The 14,399-nt window shown below is 43.1% G+C and overlaps 1 protein-coding gene across 6 annotated transcripts in view; it reads right to left on the reverse strand.

Moving 5' to 3' along the window:
* LOC117600475 (uncharacterized) overlaps window positions 1-14,399 on the reverse strand; it is a 259,355-nt gene that overhangs the window by 99,272 nt on the left and 145,684 nt on the right. The window lies entirely within an intron of this gene.

Genomic DNA, 14,399 nt, shown 5'->3' on the forward strand with positions numbered 1-14,399 from the left:
CTACTTAATAGTATTCAAAAAATCTAAAAAGATCCACAATCATAAGCTAACATGTCCAGAATATTCTAGAATTTTTTCAGATTGTTTAAATACCATTAAGTAGGGAAAATATGACAAATCCCGCTTTTTCTATTTTACCCCGTAACTACCTTTTCGATTGAGATACATGGTTGAAACTTGGTGCAAAACGGGTTTTCTCGATAAGCTAATTACTTGATGAATTGCCGACTAAAATCGGCTCAAGGGCACTTCTGATCATCTCATCCTGCTATACCCTTTCCTAAATCCCAAAACGACTCAATTCCTCCTCAAACCGATACGTTTACCCAGGGAGCCTCAGTTAAATCGATGCACGACAGAAGCGCACGCAGTATGATTTAATAAATCAAGTCGCTTTCGTTAATTATGTATGTCATTTCCCTCGGAATGATCGTTCCGGCAATTAGGATTCTCACGATTCTCTCTGACGCATGTACTCTATCTCTCTCTCTCGCACACGCCCACCGCACGAAGCAAATTTCCCGACCTACGGTTCTATTTGAGGTTGCGCTAAGCAAGTTAGCACAACCCCAACGTATCGCGTTAAATTATGCTCAGAAGCAACGCGGCTGTCGCGGATACGTATGTATGTTACGCATACACGCGACACGTGTGAGCGGCCCTTAAGCACCGTAATCACGGTAGGCTCACCGCGTTCATCGGGGAAACCTTTTCCGGAAGCTTGCACCGATCTCACGCGACCCATTACAGCTGTAAGAAAAAGGAAATCATCCGTCTCCATTTTCCTCAGTTGTCGCGACACGAAACGGCCTCGTCGGTAAGCTACTCCTTAACGATCCACCTCGGATAGAAACTGATTGTATTGTCGTGAAATTGAGCCGATCAATCGCACTTGCGTGCTGAAAAACTGAGCGACTCAAAAGGTGTTGCTATGTGTTCAGGTTAAAGGGTAACGATAATTAGGACGAAGAAACTTGCTATTAAATTGCTGCGCGTAATTACATTCTAATTTTTATAAAAATCTTTATTTTATTTCAAATCGAAGAAATGATCTCGAATAACAATGATTTTGGATATATTAGGCATAATTTATGCCCAAGTACTTGAATCACCTAATCAATCATGGAACTAATTTACGAGCAGAAAGTTTCCGCTTAAAGGCACCGCAATTAAGGGATGAACAGCAATCATTCGATGCCGTGATCATCACGAATCAGGCATCACCGACTCGACAACGACGCGTATAATTATACCGGCACTATTTAATGATCGAATGCTGATATAACAGCCAGTTTACGGAATTACACGCTGCTTAATGTACCTACTGTCTGTCTGATAACTATCTCGCCGTTTGTGATATATCGTCCGTGTTTATGTCATGTCGTAATCGATAGCCATAGACCTTCTGTGTACGCTCAGCTTTCGCATAATTGATTCGACGGCTAAGTTTTCAAATAGAGATAATTTTGCACGAATGATCATCAAGAAAATTACTTGCGAAAGGTAATTAATATTTTTTGATACTAATCGCATCACAGTTAAATCGCAGCTCAAATCGTAAGATATTTAAACCGTATTGACGCTGAAATGCGGAGACTTGAATGCGATAGGAAGAAGGGTACAGGCGAAAAAGCGAGACCTTGTAATCTGAACACGAGAGAACGACAATGAACGGACTAGGAGGTCGTATTGGCGGCTTCTCCTCGGATAGAACGGTGGCTGGTGCTCGGGGGCGCTTTGGGGCCTATAATCATGCGTCTTGATTAGTGCCGAGCGCTCAGTGATCATCCCGGGTCTCTAATGCTTCTCTCCCGTACGTTCTAGTCCTCTCTAGTCCTCGCCGCTCCTTCCTAACCGAAACTTAGTAATATTCCTTACCGAGGCTACTAGGTGGAACGAAAGACTTATGATTCTCGATACCAGTATCCGATAATAATTAATCATTTCTATCTTTGATTAGTACCTAATGAATTTTGTCAAAATAAAAATTTCAATTCACAATTCGTTAAACTCGCTTCCTTACTTTTATTAATATTTTTTGTATAAGCTTGATGGCTCCGTTAATTTTAAGTTTACACTACTGAATTAATTAATTAATCAACTTGGCAAAGTTTAAGGAATTATTTCACAATTTTAGAATTTCGACCGACAGAAATAAGCGAAGCTTTATTGTATTTCTGTAATTAATGAGAAACTGGTTTCGTGAGTTTCTTGATTGAAAAGTAATAATTAGCACACCCGATACATGATGCCGATAGCGTTTGCCGCGCAAGGTATATGTGTGCATACAAGACAGACAAGTGTATGTAACGACGTCCTAGAAGGAAGATGAGCCTGGAGGAAACCATTATAGGACTCATGTTCTCGCTCGATCCTTCTATCTGTCTCTCGTTTTACTTACAATCGCTTCCTCTTTACTACGGAAGATAACCCAAGGCGATGATGTATATTTAACCGAAAGAAAGGAATGTCTAAAGTGCTTTTAGTCTTTCAGCAATCCTACTTTCAGTATTTTTTAAAAACATTAATTCATCAGAATGGGAAAATTTATATTTATATTTTTCAAATTTTAAAAATTTCTTTCAAATCAGGTCTCTACTATACTTTTGAAACACCTCAAAGAAAAATAATTCCAAAAACGTGTTGGGTCACTAAACAAGATACCCCCGTGCCAAGCATACCATAATTCTTTATCGGTTCTGAAATAAAGCCCAACGATTCAAGAGAAACTGGAAAGGGTGGCATCCCGATAGGTAACCAAGCGTAACCACGAATAGTTGTAACCAGTGCTAAGTGGAGTCGTAACTACGCGGACTGGGTGGGTCTGGAAAGTCCTGGCAAAGCGCAAGATTAAGCAAATCGACGGTCGGTCGGCGTTTAAGGTCCTGGTCAATGGCGCGGAAGAGACGCGGAAGGAGGGCCGAGTTTAGGCAGGTTATAACGGAGCTAGCTCCTACAGATGGATAGGTAGATAGAGGCTGCTTTGGGTGGACGAAACTGATACAATTAGATGTGATCTTAACGCCATAACTCAAGCTAATCTCGGTCTCTGGCCAGGCCTCGGTGAATTTCGCCTTCCGGCCAACGCGCGGCTCACTTCATTATTCATCCTGTTCTGGTACCGGCCCAGTTATCTCTCGCTATCCGAACCGGATGTACCGTCCAACCTACCGACCTATCGAGAACTACGTGCCTTCTCACTAGCGCCAGTTCCGTCACGTCGATCCGTTCGACTGGAATTGCGAATTGAAACAATTATCGGGACATCGATTGTACCGAGGTCAGAACCGAGGCTGAATTCTAATCGAGTGTTAACCCTTCGAGACACGAAATTGTTAACGTCCAGAAATAAATCCTGTACAATTGGGCTAATTTATATTTCTAAACGATTTTTACATCAGTCAACGTGTCAAATGTGTCTGTAGTAAATGTAATTTATCTTCTAAGGGATATTAAGAGGTTAAACGAAATAAGGCAAGAAGATGTCTGGCGGGACACGACCGCTTTATTTTTAACAGTCCGATTCGGAATGCTTTCCTGTGACTTTAGTGGCCTCGTAAACCGAGAGTACATAAACGAAGTCAGTCAATAAGCGAGGAACGGGCAGCCTTCCGTGGGCGAGATTTTAACGTGACTTTCGTTTTCATGGCGAACGAAGTTATGGTTTATTAAGGGGAAAAAGCGTTGGTATTTCTTCTCCAGAAGGATATGCATTTACTTTGTTTCCAATTTAATATTGTCGTTAAAAATAGAATATCTGGAATCCTTTTTTTTGAATTTTGATTACTGGGGTGAACTATAAGGGGATGGAACTTTTGTTCCCTTTCTTTAACCCTACTCACCGTAAATTCGGCAACATTCGCGTTCCACGTTTCACGCTCGAACGAATCAAGCTACCGAACACCAGTTTCACCGCATGTCAACCAATCAAGGTAATGTGCCTCGTCACCGTGTTCTCGTTTCCCTCCATTTTCAACTTGGTCCCGCGATACGCGTGTCTCGGTCGTGCGCAACAGCGAATTTCAGCTACCTGTAGCTTCGCCTAGTTTCACCGAAACCGAACGACAATGCCGCGAATTACCGTTGTCGCCGCACACATACGTCATATATCGTCTGTATCATCAGCATTTGATGGCGCGGAAAGCGCGACGCGGCTGGCGTCGCCTAAGGGAAACGGGTAGCCGCTTTGTACCATCAGGGTGATTATATTGCTGCTCGGTGAGAAACATCGGAGTCACATGAGCAACCGAGGGGAGAAGCAATGAACATCGCAGCCGGCGATGTATTCAAAGAGCCGTTGTTTCGAATCCTGTTGGAACACAGGGACGCGTCTTTTGTCGGTCGAAGGCTGAATGCGGATACCATTCCGGAGATATCGTCCTTCTTCGCTTCTCTAGTGAGCTACGCTCCAGACAATGCTCAATAACGAGCCGAAGGCACGAAATTAGGCGGCGAAGAACGCGATACGCCTCGCGTGCGATGCGTTCCAAAGTGACGAGATTATTATGTGAAACGGGCAAAGTAATACTTAACGAAGCGGGTTCTCTGTTTTCTTTGATAATAAGAATGGTACAACAAGGTTTTTCTAACAAATTATGAAGCGTCTGATTAGTAGAAAAAGGAACAATTTAAAATTTTTTAAATAAAAATAATATGAAATAGAAAATTAAATTCAAATTGTGATTCTCTTCGTGGTCGCTCAAGCTCACCCTACCCATTATTCTATAAATTTCTTTTATTTAAATATCCCCGATGTCATCTGTTTACAGAGACTAACCAAGCAACTTGATAAAATCAGACAAATGGAATGCACTCGCAGATAGCCTGCGGTAACTCGTTTTCTTTAATCCAACATCTTATACTAGACCAGCTACCTTGAAGGGTGGTCCTTGGAGTATCTTTCTCCATTCTCCATCCTCCCATTCTCTTTCCCTTTCTTTATCAAGTCGCGAGAGAAACGTTTTGCGGTAACGTCGCCCGTGACGCTGGCGGGCTGTACCTTTTTTTTTCACGATATTATTTATGATATTAATTTTGCCCCGGTAAAGGCAGCCCCGACGGGAGTTGTAAAGCGGGTCGAGACGGTTCTCTCTCTTGCCGCGATATCATTGTCTCGAGAAGGGAACGGCATACTGTACGGATGAAGTAAAGGGAAGGGAAAGAAAGGGGTTCCAGAAACAGCGTGAATAGTGGCCCTCTTCTGCAGCCGAGCAAAAGCGTCGGAGGAAGGACTCGCGCCGTTGGTGTTCTCGTGAAAAGAGGAACTTCTCAGCGACTTCTCTCTCCTCGTCGGATTGTTTCAGAGAGGCCGGCGAGAAGAAGAGGGTGCCGGTGTCAGAGGTACGGGTGTCGTCTGCGAGAAATCTCGCGACGAGCCGAGAAGAAAATTCCAACCAAGTACCCTGGCATCCCTTTGAGTACTCGCTAGAAAGATTTCTCGCAATAGTTTCCGCGGGAATTATCAGAGACTCCCGAGTCTCGTACTTTCAACTTGAAATTTCTCGTCGATTGTGCATTCATATTTTCTTCTTTCATAATACTGAATAATAATGACATTGTTTTATTATATCTTAATTTTTTGAACTTGTTTTTCAGGTAGGAGGAAGAAGATACGGAAATCTTTACAATTTTTGCATAATTTATAGAAATGATTTTCGCTGATTGGCTTCCCACAACAACTTAATAAAATTAAATTTAAATTGCCTCTACTTTAGCAATTCACCATCTGAGGGCTACACTTAATAAATCAATGCCACCATTTTATTCCTAATAATTTATCTATTTTCATCTAATGCTATCCATGTAAACAATCACTCGAATTAGAAAGTTTCCAAGGAAAGGAAAGAGCTGGTTGTACCTCGAGCGATCGAGTTTTCATCTCGCACCCTTAGGTCGAGCACTTATTAACCATCCCCGATTCCCACGAAGACAGCGTTGTAGCAAGCTCGAAAAGAGAAGTTGGAGCATCGATGTGCCCGACGATCGAGCGTTCGCCGAGATTGCTCGGTTAAAAGGGGGTTAGTCGCCCGGGGCGCGAGAACGCCGCGAGTAAATCCAACTCCCACGGATAAGTAAAATTTAAAACCGTTCCCTCTCGTCTTCAAATTACTTTCCGGAAGGTGGAAAGAGTAGAAAAGGCGGACGGAGAAGCGAGACCGGATGATGGTTCACGAGATAAAAGCAAGCAGCCAGGGAGCTTCGGTTGCCACCGAAAGCTCAAGGCCGCATTAATCTCGGTAATTACGTCACCTCTGTTTATCCCCCCCACCCTCGCAATGTGCTTGTTTCTCTTTCCCACACCCACCCATTCTCAGCCTTTTTCTTTGTCTCGTACCCTCCTGCTGCGGGCGTTGGATCCTGCGGTCGAATCACTTCCGAGAACACCCTCGAACGAGCTCGAAAACGCCGCTAAAGGGATGACGGAGAGGTGACATTTTTCATCTGTCTTTAATGTAGTCGAGAAGTAATTAAGAGGCGTTCGCGAAAAAGGCAATTAGACATTGTAGCGGCGAGCAATCGCGTCAATGGGGATCGAACGATGAGTGAAAGATGAATTTCTCACAAATTTCTTGGATTTCAATGGAAATTCAATTGGTAATCAATTCGAGGATTATTTGATACAGATTGTTATACAAATCGAGTGTTATGTGAAGAATGAGGAAGTACTTGGTTGTTTGAAGAGTGAAAGGAGTCGTTGAAGGGTGGAAAAAGAGTGAAGGGAGGAAAGAGGTGTGAACGTGGAAAGGATTTGAGGGAGTAATTAGAGGGAGGCATTATTATGAACGAGTCAGTGAACGACTTGAAAGAAAGAAATACTGACTCTTATTTGCTCGAGCGTACAGCATGAAGCTGCTTCACCTGCGACGGGTTAACATCCATGAAAGTTGTTTAACACGTTCACTGGGACAACGACCTTATATAGTAGGGCATACTTTGAAAATTTCATTCATAGCATCAAAATGTAAAAATACTTAATTTAATTTTTTCTATTATTAGAAACTTCGAACATTATAGTTCTATAATTATATTAGATTTGAAATTATCTTTGAAATTAGATTTGAATTGACAAACCAATTCTACTCGTTCCAGAAAATTACTTGAAGTAGATTTGACTTAAGCTCAGTGGTTCGAATTGAATTAATTTAGTGACGATCTATGATTGAACAGTCCAAGATCCTGATGTCAGGAATATTTCACATCGTTTGCAAGTTAGCTTGAACAGTTTATCAATGACTGGGAAACGTGATTAGATTTCGTTCGCGTTGGATGCGGAAAGGAGCACAAGGAGCAGAGCTTTGCCAAGCGATGTTGTCGGAACCGCGTTTTCCCGAGGGAAGAGAAGAGGTTACGGGGAAGGCAGCGTTATGGTAGACCGCAAAACCAACAAACGATATGCGCCAAGAGACTGTGGGTTCACCTATGCCAAGCATTCTTACATGTACGTAGACAGAAACGTGGATTTACACGGACGCTTTTGTGATTTTCATTTTTATGATAAATTGTAAAATATTCGGGAAAGAAAAGTTCGGACGTAATGGTAACTGGAATGTCGTGGATCCAAATAAGCATTTAAGGGTGTCTTACGCTTATTACTCCACTGATCACTGTACACCAATACGTATACCAGCGAATTCGTATAGGGAACACAAACATAGAAGGGGTGTGTTTCGAAGCAAATTGCCCCTAATTCAGCAATAGCATAGCTTAACCACAGAGCTAGCTAATACAGCGATTAGATGCCGTGTACAAGCCAGCGACGTTTGCTCGGGGCGATGTTTCGACTCGCGTGAAATCGATGCACGTATTGCTTACACTATCGAATTCGATAGCTACAGATTTCCATTCGTTCAAGAAATCTCTAAAAATTCGAAGATTCATCAAAACAAAGACGAGAATATTTCGGAATATCTCTTGGGATATTGAAAATTATTACGAAGATTTTGGATGAATGTTAATATCACAATATCTTGCAGAATGTAATAAAATTTGGAAAATTATTTGAATAAAAATTAAATAAAGTGTCAATCAATAGACTGATTTGTAACTAAAGTCATGAATTAATTATTCAAAGCTTGAAACCCTTTATATAAATCCTTTGCACCAAATATGTTACATACAATTTGATTAAAATTCCATAATCTTCGTCGTAATTGCAAACAAGATGAACATTCTGAGATTTCCGATTATAAGACACACTTCAAATTTCGAGACCATCTGGTACTGGTATTTCGTAAGTTGGTACCCTTAAGGGCCTGTCCATAGGGCAACGGTCAGTCGTTGCGGTCAACTACACAGCTTGTCTGACTCGCCTTCGTGCTTCGGGTCCTTTGGTGATTAACGAGAGGTCAAACCTACCGCTACCCGAAATACGAGCAAATACTCTCTCTCTCCCGTGAAATTGGGTTCCAAAGCGAGTCCTGATTGAGGTGTCCACCATTGCGGCCTTCACGAGTCTGACTACTTCATCCGAGGCTAGACTATCTACCAACGAACGTGAGAAACGCGTTCGAGCAGAGTGTACAATGTACACAGAGGTTGATTATTTTGATGTTGATTTTAAAGTCAGATCGATTCGAGAAGTTTGAATATTTAATATTTTGATTCCGAAAACGTATTCGATAAACGCATTCAAGAATAATAATCCTTTATCGACCAAGATAAAAGAAAATTAAGAAACTTTGGTTTTTCGTGGTAATGGCATTAAAATCACTAAAGATAACGTATATAAAATAGTTTTGTGGAATAATTTTAATTTGCAACCAAGGAGCACAAAACTTATTATTATTTAATGTTATATTCCATGGGAATAATTTTCTTGAATTTTCATTACTTTCAATTAAACAAGAATATTCGTATTCATTGAATACCACACTGGAAGATCCAGAAAGGAAATTACGAAAATAGCTAACAAGTCTCGAGAAAAGTACAAATGACGGGCATCTATGTAAGAAGCGGATCTTCGTTAGCACAGTAACCGGGGAGCGAAGTTTATTAGTCAATATAGAATGCTTAGTGTCATATCCCATCAAACGGAATGTCAGCGTGAAGAAAGAGATTCGTGCGAGCCTGCCACTTTATCGGATTAGTCAGTCGCGGTAAAAGCGTCCCGGAAAATGTACCCTCCAATTCGTTAATTTGCCAGGTCTTAGTCCTTTCTTTCGTGCTGATATTAATTGGACCGAACGTTCGCGAGAGTGTATCTTCCGGAATATCGCAGACGTCGTGCATTATAAACTAAAGGTGTATCTTCTCAATTTGTCTGACATCCTTTCATTATTACAGAAAAAGGGGTTAAATTCTCTCAATATCTTTATAAATATTAAAACACGAATTTCAGTTTTCCTCAAAAATAGCCACGTTATGGCTCTGTCTAAAATCAACGACCAAGTAAAAGCCCCATCCATTGTGTTTGAGAACGAATCGAATCAGGCGTTCCTGATCTGCTGGTGCGATGATTTTTTCAAAAACACCGGCCGTGGCCGAACTCTTTTTTTTTTACGGGGGAGTATTGTTTATTCAGGAACGTATCAGCATTGGCGAGCAGGAGGACGGGAAAGCAACGACGGGAAGGCGGACGAAAGCGAGAGGGCCGCGTGAATGGCGCTTCCGGTGGGACGACGAGCCGAGGTCCGTAGGGCTTCGCAGACTCTCGCTTCCGGTCAGGCGTCCGCGTTCCTACCCCATCGAATACACCCAGTCTCCGGATTTTCCTGTGCTCCTCGCTTCCCCGCACTCCTCCTTCTCGCGCCACTCTTTCCCCATCGTCCTGCACGGCCAGGAGTTCGCTTGCACATCGGACCCACGAGCGTTCGTTAATTAAGATATCGATTCTTATTGTCCGCCGGCTGCCGAGTCGAGCGGACGTCCTGGTCGGCGTCCGATTTCACGCCCATGCTGCGCGTTGTCGGTCATCCACGAGAACCAACCCCTATATTTCGACGCGTCGACGCACCGTACTAACATAAGTCTTTTCCTTCCCACTATCTGACTAGGACTTTCTTTTTGTTTCTGGTGAAAGTTGTGTGGTTGAATTTTGTTCTTTTATCGACAGAACGAAGTTCACGTAATACAATGAAATTTGTCTTAAAACGACGACTGCTCGATGTGAATTAATTCATATTTTTGATGAAAGTTAAATGTTGAATAATTGCAATTATAATGTGTCTGATTACACATGACCTTTTCTATTGTGTACTCAACGTGTCTCATAATTTGAGGATATCAAGAATTATAAATTTGAATCGATAAACAGAAATTACAAAATCGAATCTGAAGACGACTCAACATTCCTCGATTTCCTTCGTACTGCTCTCCTTTGAGGGAGAGGTACAAGGAATCTCGGCGAAGAGAAAAGAATGCGTAAGGGTGGTATCGTCGAGAACGTGGCACGCGACTGTCCGAAGGGTGGATCCGTTCTCAGATCTCCGTGGAAAACCTCAAGGAGGGAAGGATCGTAAAGGATGACCAAGGTTGTCACCTGATAAATATCTTTATGGCCGAGCAACCGAGCGTTCTCAAGCTCGCCATTCATCCTGCCCTACCAGAGAAGGTATACCGCAGAAGGGCACGAGGTGCAAGCTGCTGTATAAAAACGAAATACAACAGTAGGGGCCCCGTTGAGAAGAACGGAATCGGGTAATTATGAGGATTAATCTTAAGTCCCGTAAAGTCCACCACTTGTGGAATCTGTTCCCCTTTCACCGTGGCAATTCGGCCCTCAGCCCTTTCCTTCCTTCATGAGAACGATGAAAAATCTCTCTCGATGATACGCAATTTTCACGGATTTTATTATGATTTTAATATACCGATTTAGAGTGGTCCTGATACACTTCACGAAAAGCTGCGTTAATTAACCCTTCTATACTCGTAGAACTTAATATTAATTTTATTTGCCATGAGAAATTTTTTAACGAATTTCTAATTGTCATAAAAAATATTTTTAAAATATTCTAATACAACACTTTCTTAACCATTAGACCCTCTAATGCTTGATTCATTCCATATGGAACAGGAAGTGATTATGTATCCCGAATCTGGAACAAAATTCCAGCAGTAGTAACGAAATTGTCGGATCGTCAGAGGGGTCGTTTCTGCTCGTCTTATGGAAATTTTCTTGGGCGATAATTTTTTTTTCTGCCCCTCGTTTCCTCAATGGGCAGGCTCGAGCGTACGTACGCACATATGTAGAACGTCGAAGCTACAGGTGTCAGCGAGAGCAGTATTTTTCAGTGGGCTCTGGGCGAGGGTGTAGGTGATAGAGGAAGAGAGAAAGAGAGAGGGCAGGGTAAAAGAGGAAACCGATGAAGGAGAGAGAAGGATAGAATCGTTTCACCGTGGCAGCCGAGTGCCGGCACGCACATTGAATCTGCTAAACGTTCTCGCTCGTGCGTGAAATGCCTCGATATCACTGTTTTATTTCGGCTCGTTCGTTCCTCGCCGCTCTCTCGCTTTTGCAATTCTATCCTTTTTACCCTTCGGCCCGTTTGCGAGCTGGTCGCACGCGCAACCCTTCCTCTCTTTTCGTTCATGTGCTCGTTCGTGCGGATTTGATGACCCTTCCTGTTCGATTTGATGATCGTTTAATCGTCCACGATTAATTAAAACCCAGGCGATCGCACGGCTCGCTGCTTCGTTTGGATCGCGCGTTTCATGGAAATGAGATATTTCGCTCCTAGCAATTGTCCGAAAGTACACATTGCTTCGCATTTGGCGAATTAATTCTTTTATATGTACGTTAAAAGATTTCTGATTCCTCAAAGAATCGTGGATGAAATTAGAAATATAAACAACGTGTACAATTTATAAGAAGAATTCAGTTATAAAACTAATTTAAACCGCATCTTTCGCCACAATTTCCAACGAAGCTACGAAGCATCGGTACGCTTCGAAAAGAAACTCGAAACAATCTGAAACTGTAGTATGTACAGCTTCATGCTCGCACCGCGAAAGGTTCGAATCTCTTCTAAAATAATTCAAGCCGAACTTTCAAACATCTGCGGAAAACAACTAATTAAAATTCAGCAACTTCGAATCCCTCCGCCCCCCTCGTGTCCGACTCTAAAAGAAGCCGAAGCAATTCTTCGTGGAACGTCCATCCGAACGTCGACACGGTTCGGGGAGCCGTCGATAAATCGATAAATCGCGAAGTGGCCCGTTAGGCCAGTTTAATTAATAATTATCGGCTGGAAGACGAGCACCTTGCACAATGGCGATACTTCCTCCTGGCGTAATCCTTGGAAGATTAACGAGCCCGTGCCAGCAGGGACTTCTCTTTCCATCTCTCCCTCTCCCTTCCTTCGTCCATTTTCTTCCTCTGCCGTTCGGTTAGGTCCGCTCCCTATCTCTCTTACAGCCGCAAGACGCCATAGCGCGCCTTGCGGTGGTTGCGGCAAGAACCCTCGCCGTACCCGCATTAACGCAATTATGAATTTGTCGCGTTGGGATCTGACAATACAAGATGTCGCTACCACTACCCTGCCCCTCAACCCTTAACCGTACTCTCGTCCTACGGCACACCGAGCCCGGATCTCCACACTTACACTAAAACCAATTCCGGTTTCTGCGGGTGGAAAGAACCGGCGGTCGCGCGATAACTTTGTGTCCCTCGCTCGACAGAGCTTGAATAATAGTGGAAATCTTGACGGTTTCTATCCCGCGCGTATTAAACGATAGGTAAAAGCTAAATAAAAGTAAGCAGCTGTTCGTGATCAATGGATTAGTGGAAAGAAATATGAAGATGGACCGAAGATCTTACTCTCAGTAGATATAAATTAATGGAACATAAATTAGAAATGTACTTTTCCCTTGTATCTATAAGAATGATAAGTGACGCTATTTAGAAATCTACAGAAATTAAATATTGAAACTAGCGAAACTTACCCCCTCAACTGCAAGATGAATTAGAAATGCAGTTTTTCCTTGTATCTATAAGAAATAATTAGAGATGCTATCCAGAAATGTACAGAAATTAAATATTGAAACTAGCGAAACTTACCCCCTCAACTGCAAGATTAATGATAGAAATAGTCTCAATTTCCTCAACTACAAAGTGCAATAACCAGAACGTTAAACACTTCAATCGTCAACCGGAAGACAGTGCACAGTAAACAGCTGTCAAAACTTTACGACGTGGCTTCGTAACAAAGTGATTATTGTCGATCAAGAATGCCTTGGTCGCACGGTTAATTCAGCGGCGATGAACCGGATACACCGTCTCCCCCGACACGAAATCCGACCGGGTATTTTCACTTTCGAATCGATAACAGATGCACATCGCGTGCCTGCTTGTTAACCGCGTCGACCGTTTCGCGGCGAGGATAACGGGGGGGTGCAGTTTCGTCGGTTTCGAAGGGTCGCGACGATAGCAGCGGTGGCAACGGGTCCTCTGTTACCGTGCGGTGCCGTAGAACGGCTAGAACGACGGAAGATCGTTGCGGCGAGCCGCAGGCGACTGCTGCGAACGGTTCCTCGCGACAAATTCCTTCTACTTCGAGAACGATTCGTTCTGCTAAACCCTCTTCATCGTTTTCCTACGTTATCAAGGCGGCCGGTATCCACCGCGACGCGACGTTGCAACGCGAGAAAATTAATCGACCCTAAGACCTAAAGGAGAGGTCCGGTCAAGAGGTGCAAGGAAACCCTCGCTGTTCCTTCGATCCTGGCCGAATACGGCGGCTCGAATCGAGCCAGAAGGTTAGAGGGTGGTTCTAAACATCGAAAGGAGACGGGGGAAGGTTCGACGGTGAATGCCTAGTCAGCCCTTGTCGTAAGAGCTGGATCCACGCAAACAAGCCAGCGGACCTAACGCGGCGAACGGTTAAGCACTGGAAAGCCCTGGCCTTACCGTACGACCGCCGCTGGTCCTATTATCGCTAACTAATAAGGGACCTAATTGAAACGTCGGCCTTTTGTTTCCACCACTCGAGCTCGCTGCTCGATTTTCCGACCGTGCTGTACATGCCGCTGTTTGACCAGCCCAGGGAGATCGGAAGGGGGCGAGAGAAGCTTGAGCTCCGGGCTCAAGTACGGATTGAAATTAATTTTCGAACTCGAATCAGCTGGATGAATTTTCCTCGAAGGTCTCGAGTCTCCGAGATACGTCGATATTCCGCGAGTTGCAACGAGCTCTTGTAGTTTCAATTTGTTTTGTTTGTCGATATTACTTTTAACGAATGGGAATTTGAAACTTCGGAAATCTGACGTGATTTTTCACACAGAAACGTTTGAAAATAGTATTTACGGTACGTCAATTTGTCATTTAAATTTCCAAGTGTTTCCACAGTATTTTACTTCGATTTATGATTTTTTGCATTGATTGAATCGCACGAAAATTTGCAAGGGAGTATTGAATATACTCATTACTAACCTACTAGTTTACAAGTATTTTCCAGAGAGCAACC

This window comes from Osmia lignaria, chromosome 15 (genome assembly GCF_051020975.1).
Source record: "Osmia lignaria lignaria isolate PbOS001 chromosome 15, iyOsmLign1, whole genome shotgun sequence".
In the NCBI taxonomy this organism is placed as follows: Eukaryota; Metazoa; Arthropoda; class Insecta; order Hymenoptera; family Megachilidae; genus Osmia; species Osmia lignaria.